The sequence below is a fragment of the Squalius cephalus genome (assembly GCF_949319135.1).
Source record: "Squalius cephalus genome assembly, chromosome: 20".
Lineage (NCBI taxonomy): Eukaryota > Metazoa > Chordata > Actinopteri > Cypriniformes > Leuciscidae > Squalius > Squalius cephalus.
The window spans coordinates 8,944,888-8,962,930 of NC_137141.1; the positions used below are offsets into that span (position 1 = coordinate 8,944,888).

At 41.6% G+C, this 18,043-nt stretch overlaps 1 protein-coding gene across 3 annotated transcripts in view; it reads right to left on the minus strand.

Moving 5' to 3' along the window:
* kif6 (kinesin family member 6) overlaps positions 1-18,043 on the minus strand; it is a 205,045-nt gene that overhangs the window by 138,644 nt on the left and 48,358 nt on the right. The window lies entirely within an intron of this gene.

The following is an 18,043-nucleotide window of genomic DNA, read 5'->3' on the forward strand; positions in this document are numbered from 1 at the left end:
AGGCTGTGGGCGTGGCCAGGACGGAGACGACCCCTCGGGCGGCCACGGCGGTGAGGACCCCTCGGGCGGCCACGGCGGTGCGGACCCTTCGGGTGGCCAAGGCGGTGATGTCCCCTCAGGCGACCACGGCAGTGAGGACCCTTCGGGTGGCCATGGCGGTCCGGACCCTTCGGGTGGCCAAGGCGGTGCGGACCCTTCGGGTGGCCATGGCGGAGAAGACCCTTCAGGTGGCCATGGCGGAGAAGACCCTTCAGGTGGCCACGGCGGTCCGGACCCTTCGGGTGGCCAAGGCGGTGATGTCCCCTCAGGCGACCACGGCAGTGAGAACCCTTCGGGTGGCCATGGCGGTGCGGACCCTTCAGGTGGCCATGGCGGAGAAGAACCTTCAGGTGGCCATGGCGGAGAAGACCCTTCAGGTGGCCACGGCGGAGAAGACCCTTCAGGTGGCCACGGCGGAGAAGACCCTTCGGGTGGCCGTGGCCTCTCAAGTGACCAGGACGGAGGCCTGTAGCCCCCCCCAAAAAAATACTTGGGGAAAGTCCCGGGTCTCAGAGATGGCTCGGTGCTGGGCAGCAATGAGGGTTCGATGCTGGGCAGCGATGAGGGCTCGGTGCTGGGCAGATCCAGCGATGAGGGCTCGGTGCTGGGCAGATCCAGCGAAGAGGGCTCGGTGCTGGGCAGATCCAGCGAAGAGGGCTTGGTGCTGGGCAGATCCAGCGAAGAGGGCTCGGTGCTGGGCAGATCCAGCGACGAGGGCTTTGTGCTGGTCAGGACCAGTGATGAGGGCTTTGTGCTGGGCAGATCCAGCGATGAGGGCTTTGTGCTGGGCAGATCCAGCGATGAGGGCTTTGTGCTGGACAGATCCAGCGTTGAGGGCTTTGTGCTGGGCAGATCCAGCGATGAGGGCTTTGTGCTGGGCAGATCCAGCGATGAGGGCTCTGTGCTGGACGGAACCAGCGGTGAAGGCTCTGTGCTGGACGGAACCAGCGGTGAAGAGGGCTCTGTGCTGGACGGAACCAGCGGTGAAGAAGGCTCTGTGCTGGACGGAACCAGCGGTGAAGGCTCTGTGCTGGACGGGACCAGCGGTGAAGAGGGCTCTGTGCTGGACGGAACCAGCGGTGAAGAGGGCTCTGTGCTGGACGGAACCAGCGGTGAAGGCTCTGTGCTGGACGGAACCAGCGGTGAAGAAGGCTCTGTGCTGGACGGAACCAGCGGTGAAGGCTCTGTGCTGGACGGGACCAGCGGTGAAGGCTCTGGGCTGGACGGGACCAGCGGCGAAGAAGGCTCTGGGCTGGACGGGACCAGCGGCGAAGAAGGTTCTGGGCTGGACGGGACCAGCGGCGAAGAAGGCTCTGGGCTGGACGGGACCAGCGGCGAAGAGGGCTCTGGGCTGGACGGGACCAGCTGTGAAGAGGGCTCTGGGCTGGACGGGACCAGCTGTGAAGAGGGCTCGGAGCTGGGCGGAACCAGCGGCGAAGAGGGCTCTGAGCTGGGCGGAACCAGCGGCGAAGAGGGCTCTGAGCTGGGCGGAACCAGCGGCGAAGAGTGCTTTGAGCTGGACGGAACCAGCGGCGAAGGGAGCTTCAAGCTCGGCGGAATAAAAGAAAACAAAATCTCTGCGGGCATGACGCTGTCAGTCTTTAGCTCGGCGGGCATGATGCTGTCAGTCTTTAGCTCGGCGGGCATGAAGCTCACTGTCTCAGGCGCGGCGGGCATGACGCTCACAGTCTCAGGGGCGGCGGGCACGACGCATACTGCCTTGGTCTCGGCAGCTCTGACGTGAAGTGCGGGCTCGGCTGGACTGGCGTGAAGTGCAGGCTCGGCTGGACTGGCGTGAAGTGCAGGGTTGGGTGACATTCCTGACCGGGGCGCAACACTCTCCAGACACCGGATTACCATCTCTTTCCAGGAAAGTCCAGTGGTGTCTGGGAGGTTGAGGGGACGATGGAAAGTAGCCCCGATCAGGAATAGTGTGCTGAGGGTTTCATCCTCCAAAGAACTTGTGAGGGCGAGCTGAAAAAACTTCCGGGAGAAATCCAGGATGTCGTGGTTCTCCTGGGCCACAAGGATGAAATTGAGGTGTTCATCCATTTTGTTTTTTGGTCGGTCAATTTGTCAGGCTTCCTGGGTGGATGAAGTAGGAGGCGAACTCGAAGATGAAGAAACTGGTTTTAATTCTCAATTATCAACGAATACACACAACAGGGAACGTGTGCTCAGAGCAAGATAAACACTGACATTAACATTAACATTGACCGACACAGAAGACTGAAAGACAGGAACTTAAATACACAGATGACAACGAGTGAAGACAGGTGACGGTGATGAAGAACAATGACTAATAACTAAACACAGGTGACAGAGATGATGATGATGAAGACCAGGTGCAGGTGATGATGACTGGGAACTCTGGGAAGTGTAGTGCAGACAGGACGATGACAGACGGTGAATGTGACACTAGGTTCAAAACCAGGGTTGAAAATAGCCTATTACTTATTCATTTTGATGTTTCTGAATGTAAAAACCAAGCGAACGTCAGAAGTTGACCTCAGACAACAATATAAAATTTTTTAAAAAGCCAGTTCATGACCCCTTTAAAACGATTCCCGTTCGCACAGATCGGCGAAAACGTCTAAATCACTGTTTTATCCATGCCACAAAGTAACTGGTGATGTCACTCTGTAAAGAAAGACCACGCCTGTGCACATTCGCATTCACACACGCATACCTATAGACTAAACACATAATACGCATATGCATGCCTTTACCGTTTTCACAGATTCACATTTCAGTAGTTTAGACCGAGACGATTTTAGTTGGAAACTGAGTCGTGTAAACGGCCCCTTACTAAGCATATATTAAAAAAACCCAGGGCATAGGGATGCTCACTTTTGATTGGAATTTGCCCACTGTCATGCAGATTTTAGCTCAAACCCTAATTAAACTGACCTGAACCAGCTAATCAAGATCCTCAGGATAACCAGAAACAGTTTGGAGCTACACTCTGCAGGACACTGGCCCTCCAAGAGTTTGGCACACATGAACTGAAGGGATAGTTCACAGTCAGGCAAACAAGAAAATTCTCCCAAATAATTTACTCACCCTCATGTTGTTCCAAACCTTTATGCATTTTTTGGTTGCCAACATTCTTCAAAAATATCAAATTTTAATGCTTGACAAAAGAGAGACATTTCAGGTTTGAAAAGACATGATGGTGAGTAAATGATGACAGAATTTTCATTTTTGGGTGAATGTTACGTACGTGTACGTATTTAGAGTGTTGTAATAGGGATGTGGGTAGTTTGTTGTTGTTGCGGTGTGTGGGTGTGTGTGTGTTTCAGATACTCATTGGATCAATCTACAGCCTGTCAGTTTTCCTGCAGGATGATGACGTCTCGGTTCACCCATCCAATCACATTCTTCCACCTTCCTCAAATACCCGTATCTCTTCCACGTCCCCAGCTTTTTGGCTCACTTTGACATTTGCATTTGTTTGGCTCGCTGGTGTTTTCTGTGTGTCTATCATTTGCATTAATCAATTGTCATAGTGGTCAGCGATTTTTAACAAATCATCCTTTCTGCACTTGTCAAATGTGTCCAAAGTTGGTTTAACAATAAATGACTGTAAATCAAATGTACTCATGACTTCTACACTAACGCTACTGTCACTATATCCGTTGGTAATGTTCACAAGCGTTTCCTTTTTGTTACCGAAAAATCCAGCATAAAGATATACACACACAATAAATATAAATAACCGGGAAGAATCCAATTGTTTATCCGGACGAGCCCCCATATGTTACGTCCCTTTTTGATTTTAGATGGGGGTAAGGGAGTTTTTGAGTTGATCTTTTTCCTTTTATTGCCCGGTCCTTCATATTTAGTTATACGCACATCTTTATTTAAATGTTATACTCCCTTACCCCCATCTAAAATCAAAAAGGGACGTAACATATGGGGGCTCGTCCGGATAAAGAATTGGATTCTTCCCGGTTATTTATATTTATTGTGTGTGTATATCTTTATGCTGGATTTTTCGGTAACAAAAAGGAAACGCTTGTGAACATTACCAACGGATATAGTGACAGTAGCATTAGTGTAGAAGTCATGAGTACATTTGATTTACAGTCATTTATTGTTAAACCAACTTTGGACACATTTGACAAGTGCAGAAAGGATGATTTGTTAAAAATCGCTGACCACTATGGGATCGCTGTGGTGAGACAAGCACTAAAGAAAACAATTAAAGCTGTTATTCATCAAAGGCTGGTTGAACTTCATGTGCTTGTGTTGACAGATGCGGATGGTGAGGAAGCCGGCCGGTCTACAGTGGAGACGTGTCCAAAAATCCCTGTCACGTCGGAGAAGGCGCTGAGCGAGGCTTCCGAGGTGGAGGTTGAGGCCGAGACCAAGGCTGCCTTGCCGCCCTTTTATCCCTTTTCTCCGCCTTCCCGTGGTTCTAGTGGCGATGTGCGGCTTAAGGTCCGAATCGCCCGTATGCAGATGGAAGCACAGGAGCGGGCAGAGACACGTAAGGCCGATATGGAGATGCGTCTCAAGATCCGCAGTTTAGAGATTGAGGCTGAAAAACAGGTAAAATTGAGACAACTTGAGTTGGAGTCCAGGGACGTTGTCTCTGGCTCGGTTGTGTTTAGTCCTGTCGTTACCTCACATGTTGCAAGTGATGTTTCAACAACTGCCTTTGATGTTGGTAAGCACATAGCTTTAGTGCCTCACTTCAGAGAAACCGAGGTGGATACCTATTTTTCAGCGTTTGAAAGCCTAGCATCCGCACTTAAATGGCCGAAAGAGGTATGGTCTCTTTTATTACAATGTAGGTTGGTCAGAAAAGCTCAGGCGGTTATTTCAGCACTGCCGGTAGAGGATAGCTTGCAATATGAGACGGTGAAAAACGCTATTCTCCGCGCTTATGAGCTGGTGCCCGAAGCATACCGACAGCGATTTCGAAACCAGAAAAAAACTGCACAGCAAACGTTCGTAGAATTTGCCCGTGAAAAAGGAATGCTTTTCGATAAGTGGTTGTAAAGCGAGTAAAGCGAAAGATTTTAATTCTTTAAGGGATTTGATGCTTTTGGAGGAGTTCAAGAATTGCTTACCTGAACGTGTGGTCACTTATTTAAACGAACAAAAGGTTACGGATTTGTCTCAAGCTGCGGCTTTGGCCAATGAATTTGTTTTAACCCACAAGAGTGTATTCGTTTCGACTTGATTCGACAAAACGCTGTCTTTGCCTGCGCCACAAAATTTGAGTTCCCGTGTTAAGGTTAACACACCACAGTCCAAAGAAACAAGAGAATGTTTTTATTGTCATAAAACAGGACATGTAATTGCCGACTGTTTAGTTTTAAAACGAAAGCAACAACCTGGAGTACCAAAACCAGTTGGTTTTGTGAGAACAGGGCCCGTGTGCTCTGATAGTGTGCAGAAAACGGATGAGTTTGATGAGAGATTTAAACCATTTGTGATGAAAGGTTTACTGTCAATAGATGGTAAACCTGAGGAACAAAAAGAGATCCAGATTTTACGAGACACTGGGGCAATTCAGTCATTTATTGTATCTGAGGTTCTTCCATTGTCAGAACGTACATCTTGTGGCTCAAGTGTACTAATTCAAGGTATTGGAATGGACATTATAAAGGTGCCGCTACACCGCGTTCATTTACAGTGTGAGTTGATTTCAGGATTTGTAAAGGTTGCGGTACGTTCCTCCCTTCCTGTGAAGGGGGTTACGTTTATTCTTGGCAATGATTTGGCTGGAGGAAAAGTAGCACCTGTTGTAGAAGTGGTTGACAAACCTGATTGTTTTGTTAACGCTAATGATATTGCTGATACATTTCCGCATGTGTTTCCCGCAAATGTTGTGACGCGTGCGCAAAAGCGAAGAGCAGGGAACGACATTACGTTGAATGATTCATTCATGTTGCCACTCTTTGCTGAAGAGAGCTCTTCGTCTGAGTTGCAATGTTCTAATGTTATGAAACCTGATCAAATGGTTGAAGTTGTGACTGATTTAGAAGTGTTGACTGTACCTATCACACGTGAACGGATGGTAGCATCACAGAGAGATGATCCTTCTTTGACTAAGTTTTTCTCTGCTGCTGAGCATCCAAAATCAGTAAAAGACAGAAAAGCTGAGTATGTGATAGACAATGAGTTACTGTTACGTAAGTGGAGACCTGTTGCTGGTATGGATAATGAGTGGGAGGTTACCTGTCAAATTGTGTTACCCACTGCTTATAGACAGCAAGTCTTAAGTTTGGCTCATGATCATCTGCTATCAGGTCATCTAGGAATTACGAAAACATACAATCGTATATTAAGGCATTTCTTTTGGCCTGGTTTGAAGAAAGATGTCTGTCAGTATTGTAATACCTGTCATGTGTGTCAGGTAATGGGAAAGCCAAATCAAAAGATCCCGCCTGCTCCATTGATTCCGATCCCTGTAATTGGAGAGCCTTTCGAGCATGTCATCTTAGATTGTGTCGGCCCTTTACCAAAGACCAAATCAGGAAATTAGTTTTTACTAACAATTATGTGCTCTGCAACACGATATCCAGAAGCAATTCCACTGAGGAAAATTACTTCTGCTGCAATTGTAAAGGCACTTATCAAATTTTTCTCCACATTTGGACTGCCAAAAATTGTACAGACGGACCAAGGAACGAATTTCCTTTCCAAATTGTTCAGACAGGTGTTAAAAACCTTGGAAATATCGCACAGAGTTTCTAGTCCGTATCATCCAGAAAGCCAAGGGGTACTTGAACGTTTCCACCAAACGTTAAAATCAATGCTGCGCAAATATTGTTTAAGCTCCGGTAAAGAGTGGGATGAAGGAGTCCCGTTAGTCTTATTCGGTGTTCGCGAAACGGTTCAAGAGTCACTTTGTTTTAGTCCTGCAGATCTGGTGTTCGGACACACGGTGCGTGGTCCACTCAAGATTTTAAAAGAGGGAATGTTGCGTGAGGATGCCGAACCTAAGGAAAATATACTGGATTATGTTAGCAGATTCCTGGTTCTGCTCTGTCCGCTCGATTTGTTGGTCCATACGTTGTATCTAAAAAGTTGAGTGAGACAGATTATGTTGTGCATATTCCGGATCGTAAACGGAAATTTCGGACATGTCATGTAAATATGTTAAAGTTGTATTGTTCCAGAAAATCACCTGAAAGGACTGCGGAGGAAATGGATATTCCGAATTCTGGCTCTGTTGCTACGTCTGTTGCAGTTGTTTCAGCACCCACTGCAGAGGATTGCGAGGTGATATCGCCATCTGCTGGTGAGTCGCTTGTTGACGATGGCGTTTCCCTTTGTAACGCTCAGGGGTGTGCCAGATTGTCTAATTCTGAAATACTACAGTCATTGCCATCGTTTCTAATTTATCCAAAGCCCAGAAGCAGGATGTTATAACAGTAATTCATGATTTTCCTATGCTGTTTGGTGATATTCCATCTCAAACGACTGTGTTACAACATGACATTCAGATTACATGTGATTTTCCAATTAAACAGTGATTTTTCATTAAACGATCAGTGATGAAAACAGAAGTTGAGTACTTACTAAAAAACGATCTAGCTGAACCCAGTTTCAGCCCATTGAGTTCACCGTGTCTTCTTGTCTCAAAACCAGATGGTACATTTCGATTCTGTACAGACTACAGAAAAGTAAACTCTGTTACTGTTCCAGACAGTTATCCTCTACCTAGGATGGAGGATTGCATAGACAACTTGGGTTCCGCAAAATTCGTAACCAAACTAGATCTACTTAAAGGTTACTGGCAGGTCCCTCTTACACCACGTGCTGCAGAAATATCCGCTTTCGTAACTCCTGATAATTTTCTACAATATAAGGTAATGGCGTTCGGGTTGCGAAACGCTCCGGCAAAATTTCAGCGTCTGGTCAATATTGTATTATCAGGAGTACCAAATTGTAATGCTTACCTTGATGACCTGGTGATATATTCCTCTGACTGGCATGAGCATTTGTCCCTCCTGAGAACAGTATTCAAACGCTTAGCCAGTGCGTCCTTAACTATAAATCTGGCAAAATGTGAGTTTGGAAATGCCACAATTACATACCTGGGTAAGGTAGTCGGTCAAGGTCAAGTTCGGCCGGTTGATGCAAAAATTTCCGCTATTGTTGATTTTCCTGCGCCCACCACACGACGAGAGTTACGCCGTTTCCTAGGCATGGCTGGGTATTATAGGAATTTTTGCCGAAATTTCTCAACTGTTGTACATTCCCTTACCAGTCTGTTAAGTCCTACAACTGATTTCGTATGGTCTGAATCATGCCAACATGCTTTTAATAGCATAAAGACCCTGTTAAGTAGTAAACCTGTTCTAGCTGCTCCGGATTTCTCCCGTCCATTTAAGTTAGAAGTGGACGCGAGTGCGTTAGGTACTGGAGCCGTACTACTTCAGGAGGATGACATTGGTCTAGACCATCCAATTTGTTATTTTTCGCGAAAATTTAACAAACATCAGATCAATTACTCCACCATAGAGAAGGAAGCCCTTGGACTTCTTTTAGCGCTACAGTTTTTTGAAGTTTACGTCGGTTCATCTGCTTTACCTGTGATTGTATATACTGACCATAACCCATTGGTGTTTTTGTCAAGAATGTATAATCATAACCAACGACTGATGCCTTGGTCATTATTCATGCAGAACTATAACCTGAGCATAAAGCATAAGAAGGGTTCTGAAAATGTCGTTGCTGACGCATTGTCTAGAGCATAATGTATATATTAAGATATATATATAAAAAAAATATTTTTGGGGTCCACAAATTAATGTCTTATGTTTATGATTTAAGTTTAAATCTTTAAGGGGGGAAGTGTTACGTATGTGTACGTATTTAGAGTGTTGTAATAGGGATGTGGGTAGTTTGTTGTTGTTGCGGTGTGTGGGTGTGTGTGTGTGTTTCAGATACTCATTGGATCAATCTACAGCCTGTCAGTTTTCCTGCAGGATGATGACGTCTCGGTTCACCCATCCAATCACATTCTTCCACCTTCCTCAAATATCCGTATCTCTTCCACGTCCCCAGCTTTTTGGCTCACTTTGACATTTGCATTTGTTTGGCTCGCTGGTGTTTTCTGTGTGTCTATTGTTTGCATTAATCAATTGTCATAGTGGTTGTGAAGTGTTTTTGTTTGTTTTACTGTTCATCCTTGTTCAGTCATCACGGTGCATGTGAGGCTGGGAAGGAGGGAGCAGGTTAGTAAGTCGCGCGACATACATTGCTAATGCACCACGTAGGACAATTTTGAATTGTATTAGATACACTAGTTTAGGAGAGTGCCACACCCTGTAAGTTTTTGTTATATTGTATTTAGTGTAGTTTTGTTAGGGCGTCTTCTTGACGCCGAAGACTTTTCTTTTTTACATTTTTCGTTTGGTAGTTAGTTTATTTGCATTCATCTTCTAGCTAGTTTGTTTTGTTTTATTTATTTATTTCATTTGGCATCTCTCGAGCTCGCCTTCCCACCTTTGTTTGTTTTTGTTTAGTGTTGTTAATTGTCGTTTTTCTCATTGTTTGTAAATATTGTAAATATTATTTTCTCTTCATTCTTTCACTTTTGGGTTCTGTAAAATAAATACTTTTGAGCGGAGTTTTTGAGTTGATCTTTTTCCTTTTATTGCCCGGTCCTTCATATTTAGTTATACGCACATCTTTATTTAAATGTTATACTCCCTTACCCCTATCTAAAATCAAAAAGGGACGTAACAGTGAACTATCTCAAGTACTTTAATAATCTCACACAATGAGAATATACCTTTTTTTTTTAAAACACATATCATATATTTTTAATTCCCTGGAGAATGAGAGAAAGACCCTCATTACCCATATCACAGCAGTCTGAAAACACCTCCAGTTAATACACATATTTTTTGTTTTATTTTGTAATACAAATTGGCATTTTTAGGCGTTTACCTTGCAATGATACCTCTGGAAAAGAATGTTCATTGTTGTGAATCTACATGTTCCTTCTTTTGGTGATGCACATTTTTCAATCGGACATAAGTTTTAGATACCAGACAAATCAGAAGACAAACAGACAATTTAAATAAAAATGTATTAAGCTTGTTTAAAGGAAACACAAATAATTGAAATCATTTTGAGAGAATCATAGTGTGTCCTTTTTTTCTTCTCCCAGATGCACCAAGCTGATTACTGGCCGTTTGCTGGATTGTTGTTTATTTGCTCTATCTGTCATTTCTGGTACACTTTTGTTGTATGTTTTGATTTAACTTATTAATAAACTTGTATAGTAAGGATTCTGAATGTAAAGACCATATAATATTTAATATCAGAACTATGTGACCCCCAGGGGTCTGAATAATTCCATTTTATTTAGATTACAAGTTTACATTGTTTAAATACTAGTAAATTATATGTAAAAACAAGTGCTGCAAATTAAAGTTTGGGATGATTTTAATCAGTTTTATACAGTTTTTTTACAGACTTATTTTGTCTTCTAAAATAAAACTGTTTTATTACATTCTTGAGCACGTCTTGACAATTTATTGAATGTGTTTGATCGTTATAATTTAGGAAAGGTCTGTTAAATAACAGTGTTTCTCAGTAGAACTTTTAGTGCCGTCACGTTTTCTGGGCCCTGGAGGTGTTCTGACATGCTCTGACATTTCTGGTTATTTCTGTTACTTGTGACATTTTCATGGCTAAAGTCTAATTACACTGTATTCAGCACAAACTCTGCTACAATAATATATCAACAGCATGTATGTAAAAGTTTGTAGTTTTGAGATAATGACATTTATGCGTGGTTTGTGAAAATACAAAAAAAAATTCTCACTGAAATAAGGCCATGAAACCCCTACTGATTATTTCTTCACAAGACTTTTGAAAATTGTATGACGTAGCCTAGAATATTTGCTGCAAAACTATGTGAAAATCACCCTGACTGCTCATTCAGAGAAGACAATATATTGATTTAAAATTTTTACGACGTGTTTTGTGTGAATAAGCCTTATGCGAGAGCTCATTAATATGTATGGCTTTTCTCACCTGAGAAAGACAAAGACACTCCCCTAACGGCCCTATTAGGAGCTATCAGGCCCCTATCATTCTGAGCAACCTTGCACAATACTGTAAATGAGGAGATTTAAAAAAATAATGGCTTTTAAATTGTTTGGATTTATTTACACAACATAATCCAAATAGACACAACAAATGGCAACAGCACTTATTGAAAGACAGAGACCTTTGTGCCATTCCTAAAAACATTGTACATACCTTTCATTTCCAAGGTGTTTGATTTTCACTTTACCATGTTCATGTTCCAGAGACTCATGTGAATGTTGAAGTCGGCAGGACTCAGTGGCATCTGGGCCCTGAAAAAAAAGTGAACATACTGATATCAAGAGAAAGGCCTGCACGATTTTGGAAATAAATATTAGATTTTTCTGGTTAAAATTGCTTTTTAAAATTCACAAAATACACACACACACACACACACACACACAAATGTTTCCAACAATATAATTTATACTACAGGGCCGTTGAATGCTTGAATCTGATTGGTTGACGAACGTTCTAAGGTGTGCATTATTTTCAGGGAAACGCACGGCTAAAGTAGTTCCAGGCAGGTCTTGACCGCATTACAGTTCCATATCACTTCGCGTAGTTAACGGTAATAACGGAAAATAGGATACAATTCATAACAAGAAAAAACATTTAGCCGCATGCGCTTGATCTGGAATTTTCAGTGTCTAGCTTCACAATCAATGGAAACATGCAGTTTAATGTGAATAAATAAAGTATATAGTCCTATCTATAATCAATAGAAAATTAAACTGAATATAGGCTAAATAAATGGATAATCCTGCAGCACGGATTATTATTGCAGATAATATAACAAATAAATAATTATTGATAGGCCTACTTGTTAAAAGGGGTTTGTGTTTCATTTATTTGGCTAGTCTGTCAATAATAGAAAAAAAGAGAATGAATTCGAATTAATTAAAAGGAATTGAATTAATAAATAAATAATAATATTGACGCACATGCTTTTCTGTCTCATTATTGCAACATCTCTCTCTAATATCTGCATTAATAACTGCATAAAGCCGGGGACACACTTTAAGGCCGGTTATGAATGTAATTTGATACTTATGACTGATCATGTCCAAACGCGTGTTCAGCGCGTTCAGTCTGTGTTCAAAGTCGGTGTTTAAAATCTGCTGCAGTCAATGAAAACAGTCAGAGAATGTGTCAGCTAGTCGTGTGTCCCAGCATTAGTCTGCTATCAGTGGCTCAACCCTCCGTTACTAACTCTAAAATGACGTTTTGGAATTAGCAACGGAGGCAGTGGATTAGATGCGTAAGAAATTAGTCCTACATACAAGAGCGTTTTAATGACAAAAACTTTACAAACGTCTAGAAATATATAATCTGAACAATGTTTCGAGGTGTGGTAACTGTAGTATAAGCGGAATAATTGACTTCAGGCCGTTGAATTATTAGAAAAATAATGCACACCCGAGGTGAACGGCCACTCCGCTTCGCGTCGTGACCGCATTACCACCTCGGGTGTGCATTATTTTTCTAATAATTCAACGGCCTGTCGTCAATTATTCCTTACATAATGAACACCAGGTTTGTTGTGCCTTGTAGGCATAAGCTATGCGCAGTGCTGGGTAAAATAATAATAACAATAGATAGCAGTATAAATCTTCCAAAATATTTCAGTAACAACCAAGCTAGAGAAAAATATATTGATTATCATGTTACTTCAAATGTTTCCATTCGTTATGATGATATGAAATGAGATAATAGTAAAAACATGAAGCCGTTTGGTGTGTTTTGCTTTTCAAATTTTCAAATGATACATTCAAACGCGATCGCGCTGCAAAATCTGATACATTCAAACTCAAATATAAAACATTATGGTTACCATACATATCTACGTTTGACCAGATATCCACAAACACAGTAGGCCTAACAGTAAACAAGGGTCTAAATATTATAATATTCCCCATATATCTAGCAACAGTTCAACTGCAATGTGACATTTATGCAACAATAACAAACATGTAAGAATTTCTTACCTTAAATCTTTCTTGTCTTCAAATCGCGTTCTTCTTCTTCTGAGGTAGCCTAAATCCAATGTAAGCTCAGGCGCGTCTTTCAAACTCGACGAAAAGTGAAGTGAAGTGTTTTGGTGTTTTGTTGTTGAGGTAACGAGCGCGTTTGCGTTCCATGTGGAGATTTGCATGTGAATATCTTTTGCGCGAGTGGGCGTGGCCAAATTAACTGTAATGAGCAAGCGTTTGAGAAGCTGGACATCTTGTTGGTTTTATACAAATTACTTAAACAGAGAATATTTGTTTTCGTTTTGAACCCGATCATTTAAAAGTACACACTTAAATGTTTATAAAGGTGTATGGCTCATAAATGTGTGACAAGTATTCGCTGAGTTTTGTTTCAGTTTATAGACGTGCTCAAGAAAAAAAAGTTCACCGCGACGGAGAGGCAGAACGCACACCCTGTTTATTTTCTTTATTTTACAAAAGCACAATGTTTTGATTTGATTGTAAGTGGACACATACAAAAGTAGAAATATCACAGATTCTTTTTTTATATTTCTTTTTTCTGTATGACCATAAATGACGGAATAATTTAAGTTTATAGTGCTACAATGTGGAGAAAATCCAGCAAAACGCGCCTGCGCGTTTGCCGACCTCAGAGGGTTAAAGGTGTTTGATTGTAATAATTTAGGAAATACCTGTAAAATTACAGTGTTTCTCAGTAGAACTTTTAGTGGCATAACTTTATTAAAGGTGTTTGGTCATTATAATATTGGAAAAATCCATAAAATAAATGTTTTATACTGTAAAAAAAAAAAATCTTAAAATAACGGTAAAAAGTCTGGCAGCAAAGTTGCCAACCACTTACCGTAAAATTAAGGTAAAATATCTTAATTCAAACAAGGAAAAACCTGTAAAATAACAGTATTTTTTTCTAAAACTTTTAATGAAAAATTCTGTAAAATTATAGTTTTTGCACTTTATTGGAATTAAGATATTTTACTTTAATTTTACGGTAAGTGGTTGGCAACTTTGCTGCCAGACTTTTTACCGTTATTTTACGATTTCTTTTTTACAGTGTATATTAAATAAATATGTCTGTTGTAATAAAGTGCAAGGAGTCTTTATCCTTATCCTCAGATGTTGTTGATGACAAGTATAATCACATGCACACCTGAGAAAACTCAAGATGACTTACAGCATTAAATTATCCTCCCAAAGAAACTTGTATGATTAGTGTCTGTTAAGTATATGGTGACTTTTGAGTAGTTTATTTTCTGAATCTAAAAATAACACACTGTGTTGGAGAGAGAGTAAACATTAAATAACTCATTAGGATATAATGATAGAAGTTAAAGACCTCAAATTCTCTTAAATGTTACAGTACATATTATAATGCTGTCAAGCTTCCATGCTTTCCAAACTGCTCATATCACCCTTCAGGCCAGCACCCTACACTCTGAAACCATTCCTTTGCTGGTGCTAGGCAGTTACCGGCTCAGACCTCATCCTTGGCCGTCCCTGGCTCATCAAACATTCTCCTGTGCTGTCCTGGTCCACAAACGAGATCTGTGCCAGGGAAATCAATGTTTCCATAGCTGTCTAAAGTTCGCTCAACACCTTCCTCCCTCTCAGCTGGTGACGAGCTCTCTCCAACCATCACCTCAGAACCACTACCATTGAGAGTCCTTTTATTAAGTCATCCATCTCTATTCCACAATAGTACCACCAGTTCCAGAATGTGTTTAGCCCCAAGTGCACCTCTCAAATTCAAGTTTATCCCCTGTCCTCGCCTGAACAATGAGCGATGAAGAAGTATATCAGTGAGACATTAGCCGCTTTCCGACCGGAGGAACCTTTTCACAGTTCCTAGAACTATTGGCTAAAGTACCCGGATGTCGGCGTGTTCGCACCGCAGGAACTAGGAACGATTTTAGTTCTAGGAACTCCATTTGGAGGAACTAATTTAGGTCCTACTTCAGAGTAGGATCTAAACCAGCTCTATAGGAACTACCCGTGACGTTAGTGTACGCTGATTGACCGAACGCACGCGAAACACCAGCACCCGCCATTTTTAAAACAGCTAGAATGTAAACACACAGATTATAGTCTATATATTTACTCCAGAAACTAGATACAAACATGGAAAACAGTGATAGATGGGCCTCTAAACCTTTATGCTGAAGAGAAAATCCAACGCAACTTTGAGGGGACCAAGTCAAACATGATTATGTATTTCTGCTCAGCTAGCAACACTGGACATCAACCACACGGCATAGGCTAATAACCTTTTTTTCATATACTGTCTACTTTCTATAACAGTTCTATCTAATAACATATTAAACAGTACTGTTAGACAGATCTCTAACTAATAAACACAGAGAATGCGAGCATTGTTTGCTCTGGCGTTCTCAGCACCGCCAAAATAAAGGTCAGTCGCGCCGTCAAAATAAAAGTCACCATGCTTGCGTCACTCCCTTACCCCTCCTACCAGTTCCTATGGCCACTTGGCCAGTGCGAACACAAACAGCAAAACCGAGTTTGGGGGAGAGTAGTTCTTAGAACTGTTTAGAAGTGGACAGTTCCTAGAACTAAGTTCCTGTAACTACTTGGTCGGAAAGCGGCTATTAAAGCAAGGCAATATTTGTCCATTCAAGTCACCTGCTGTATCTAGCTTCTTCATTGTGTCCAAGAAGACAGGTGGCCCTGCACTAATTACCAAGCACTTAACATCACATTTAAGTTCATGTTCCAACTTTCTCATGTCCCAGCAACTCTGGAGAACTTGCGAGGGGCAACAGTTTTTTCAAAGCTGGATCTACTGGATTTACTCCTCCTAAGCTATTTTTCTTGTACCTACTACTCAAGTCACCTTCATTTATAAATGCGCTTTTAACAACATCGATTGTTTCAAAGCAGCTTTACAGTGATAATAGGAAATTCATTTGATTGATTCACTTCCGTCGCAACAATCATTTGTTATTAACTTTGGGGCCGCTAACATGACACCGTTCTAACAGAAAACCCTTAAGTTCTCTCTGTGCAAACTTTAAAAACGTGAACCTGTGAGAACGCTGATTGCATGCACATGCGTATTACGTGTTTAGTCTATAGGTATGCACGTTTAAATATATATGTGTGCAGGCGTGTAGTCCTTCTTTACAAACCAACCCTCAGCAAACTACTTGTCTGGCCTTAAAATGTATAATACAGAATTATTTATCGCCTCCGTGAAGCCACGTGAACCAGAATTATCCCGACAACGTTTTATCTGTACAGAGGTAAAGGGAAGGGAAGGAGAGACTAGTTGACACTTCAGGACTGCGTTGTCATTGTGTCCAGGTGCAGGTCCTTCAAAGCTCCTGAAAGCTTTCGACTGCGAAGGCCAAATATGAAATTGGTAACTGGGAGCTGTTGTCCATGAAGCTGACACCAAAGTAGTGGTGGCACTGGCTTGATGGTTTCTGTAACTTACCTCTAAAAACGTACCTCTAGAAAACCTACCACTGTTTGCTGGAATACTTACCTTCATCTTCATCATCATCATCATCATCATCATCAATCTTAAGTGTTTTCTCTCTCTTATCTACTGCCAAAGTCTATTGTCATTATCTCTGCCTGCCATATTTATACCTGTTCTGTTGTTTCTCATCTGCCTTCTGTGTTCAGTATACCACCTACATCTGAGTTCCGCTATATCTTCTTTGTTATTTAATGATACCTACTACACTGATGCTTGAAATTTTTTTTTTTATTGTTAAATACAATCAAGGACAAGACCAGCATTGTAACAGACCATTGCATGGAACTAATGCATTTGTATGTTCATTTTATGTTAACACAAAACACTGTTAACTGTGTTAACACTGCAGTTTATTTTACACATCTAATATTTCTCTCACTAGATAAAGTATTTTTAACTTTACTGCTTTTAAATATAGAACACCTTTTTCATGGAAAGTTCCAAATGTTATGCAACCGTTTAAAGGCAATTAACAATATAGCACATCGAAAGGAGCAAATAATAGTTAAAAAAAAGAAAAAAAAGAATCTGTCTGCAATATAAACACATTCCTGTAAACAACAGATGTATATTATAAATATTCCATTAATTAATATTGAATTGGTCAGACTCCAGAGAATAGTTTTAAAGAGCAATGCCTATCCCAAGGTTAAGATTTTTTGGGAAAAGCAAGGCCTCAGGACTCATAGAAAAATAAAATATGATGGTACAATTATTGTCCATGGTCAAAGAGTAGGATGCAGTCACGAATCAAGCCTCTGTGGTTCCTCCTGCTCACCACCAGATGGCTCCCTCACATGAGTATTGTCTTTCTCCCTCAAACTCCATTTCCCATTACCCCGAATCTGGTACTGATTGCCTGCACACCTGATCCTCATTCCCTGGACTATTTGTTCAGCTTTTTCTTTCTTTGCAAAGTCTTGTCCTGCTCTGCTGACATTTCTGAGTGTTCTCCTAGTAATCTGTTTGTTTTGTGTTTGACCCTGGACTGTTTTCACTGTTATGACTCTTGGTTGCCTGCCCTTGTAATTTTGCCTCATTTGCTTGGATATACTCTGTATTGTTTGGCGCCTGCCCTGACACTGTACCTGCCTCCTGTGTTGCCTTGGATATATCTGTTGCTGATGATTGACCCTTGACTCTTTGTACCACTATTGCTTCTTTTAATAAAACCACACAAGGATCCCAACTTCGCTGACTCATTGTTACAGACCGCACATGTTCAGCATAGTTCAGCACAGTTCAGTCGTGGAAATGAATGACACCGGGAAAACCTTTCGCATGATGTCTAGTTTTCCGTCTATTTTTTTTATTGTAACTTTATTCCTCTTTTTTGTTAACTTAAGAGAGTACAGGAGTAAATAGGCATTTTTGTTGTTGTTGTTTTGCTTTTTTTCTTGTTATCTGAGATCCCAGCCCATGTTTTTTTTTGTATGTTATATAAGTG